The sequence below is a fragment of the Chiloscyllium punctatum genome, chromosome 30, assembly GCF_047496795.1.
Source record: "Chiloscyllium punctatum isolate Juve2018m chromosome 30, sChiPun1.3, whole genome shotgun sequence".
Taxonomy (NCBI): Eukaryota; Metazoa; Chordata; class Chondrichthyes; order Orectolobiformes; family Hemiscylliidae; genus Chiloscyllium; species Chiloscyllium punctatum.
This window is the reverse complement of record NC_092768.1, coordinates 62,450,212-62,452,715: the sequence shown is the minus strand read 5'-3', so window position 1 is coordinate 62,452,715 and position 2,504 is coordinate 62,450,212.

Sequence of the window (2,504 nt, the reverse complement as noted above, 5' to 3'; positions counted from 1 at the left end):
GAGAGAGACCGGGGGTGAGAGAGAGAGACCGGGGGTGAGAGAGAGAGACCGGGGGTGAGAGGGACCGGGGGCGAGAGAGACCGGGGGCGAGAGAGACTGGGGGCGAGAGAGAGACTGGGGACGAGAGAGACCAGAGGTGAGAGAGACTGGGGGTGAGAGAGAGAGACAGGGGGTGAGAGAGACCGGGGGTGAGAGAGAGACCGGGGGTGATGAGAGAGAGACCGGGGGTGAGAGAGAGAGAGACCGTGAGTGAGAGAGACCGGGGGTGAGAGAGAGACCGGGGGTGAGAGAGAGACCGGGGGTGAGACAGAGCCCGGTCTGAGAGAGAGACCAGGGGGCGAGAGGGAGACCGGGGGTGAGAGAGAGCGGGGTTGACAGAGAGAACGGGGGGTGAGAGAGAAACCGGGGGCGAGAGAGAGACCGGGGGCGAGAGAGAGACTGTGGGTGAGAGTGAAACCAGGGGCGTGAGAGAGACCGGGGACGAGAGAGAAACCGGGGGCAAGAGAGGGAAGGGGGGCGAGAGAGAGACAGGGGGTAAGAGAGAATCCGGGGGTGGGAGAGAGAACGGGGGCGAGAGAGAGCCTGGGGGCGAGAGAGAAACTGGGGGCGAGAGAGAACGGGAGTGAGAGAGAGACCAGGGGCGAGAGAGAGATTGGGGGTGAGAGAGAAACTGGGGCCAAGAGAGAGAATTGGAGCGAGGGAGACCGGGGGCAAGAGAGAAACCGGGGCAAGCGAGAGAACGGGAGCGAGAGAGAGAATGGGGACAAGAGAGAAACCAGGGGCGAGAGAGAAACTGGGTGCGAGAGAGAGACCGGGGGCAAGAGAGAGAATTGGAGCGAGGGAGACCGGGGACGAGAGAGAGACTGGGGGCGAGAGAGAGACTGGGGGCGAGAGAGAGAACGGGGGCGAGAGAGAGACTGGGGGCAAGAGAGAGAGAACGGGAGCGAGAGAGAGACAGTGGATGACAGAGAGAGACTGGGGGCGAGAGAGAAACCGGGGGTGAAAGAGAGACTAGTGGCGAGAGAGAGACTGGGGGCGAGAGAGAAACTAGTGGCGAGAGAGAGACTGTGGGCGAGAGAGAGACTGGGGGAGAGAGAGAGACTGGGTGCGAGAGAGAGACTGGGGGCAAGACAGAGAATGGGAGTGAGAGAGAGACCGGGGGCGAGAGAGAGACTGGGGGCGAGAGAGAGAGACTGGGGGCGAGAGAGAGACTGGGGGCAAGACAGAGAATGGGAGTGAGAGAGAGACCGGGGGCGAGAGAGAGACTGGGGGCGAGAGAGAGACTGGGGGCGAGAGAGAGAATGGGAATGAGAGGGAAACCGGGGACTAGAGAGAGAACGGGAGTGAGAGAGAGAACGGGGGCGATAGAGAGACTCGGGGCGAGAGAGAGACTGGGGGCGAGAGAGAGACTGGGGGCGAGACAGAGAATGGGAGTGAGAGGGAAACCGGGGACTAGAGAGAGAACGGGAGTGAGAGAGAAACTGGGGGCGAGAGAGAGACTGGGGGTGAGAGAGAGAGTTGGGGCGAGAGAGAGACTGGGGGCGAGAGAGAAACCGGGGGCAAGGGAGTGAGGGGGGCAGAGACCGGGGTCAAGAGAGACCCGGGGATGACAAGAGACCAGGGGTGAGCGAAACCGGGGGCGAGAGAGAGAGACCAGGAGCGAAGAGAGACCGGGGGAGGCAAGAGAGACCGGGGGGGCAAAAGACACTGGGGGCAAGATAGATTGGGGTGGAGAGGGACCCAGGGGTGACGAGAGACTGGGAGCGACGAGAGAGAGATGGATGGCAAGAGAGACCGGGGGCGAGAGAGACCGGGGGCGAGAGAGACCAGGGGTGAGAGAGAGACCGGGGGTGAGAGACACCGGGGGCGAGAGAGACCGGGGGCGAGAGAGACCGGGTGCGAGAGAGACCGGGGGTGAGAGGGAGAGACCGGGGGTGAGAGAGAGAGACCGGGCGTGAGAGAGACCGGGGGCGAGAGAGACCGGGGGCGAGAGAGACAGGGGGTGAGATAGACCGGGGGCGAGAGAGACCGGGGGCGAGAGAGACCAGAGGTGAGAGAGAGACGGGGGTGAGAGAGAGAGACCGGGGGCGAGAGAGACCGGGGGTGAGAGAGACCGGGGGTGAGAGAGAGAGACCGGGGGTGAGAGAGACCGGGGGCGAGAGAGACCGGGGGCGAGAGAGACCGGGGGCGAGAGAGACCGGGGGCGAGAGAGACCGGGGATGAGAGAGACCGGGGGCGAGAGAGACCGGGGGCGAGAGAGACCAGAGGTGAGAGAGTTACGGGGGTGAGAGAGAGAGACCGGGGGTGAGAGAGAGAGACCGGGGGTGAGAGAGACCAGAGGTGAGAGAGACCGGGTGTGAGAGAGAGAGACCGGGGGCGAGAGAGACCGGAGGTGAGAGAGACCGGGGGTGAGAGAGAGAGACCGGGGGTGAGAGAGAGAGACCGGGGGTGAGAGAGAGAGACCGGGGGTGAGAGGGACCGGGGGCGAGAGAGACCGGGGGCGA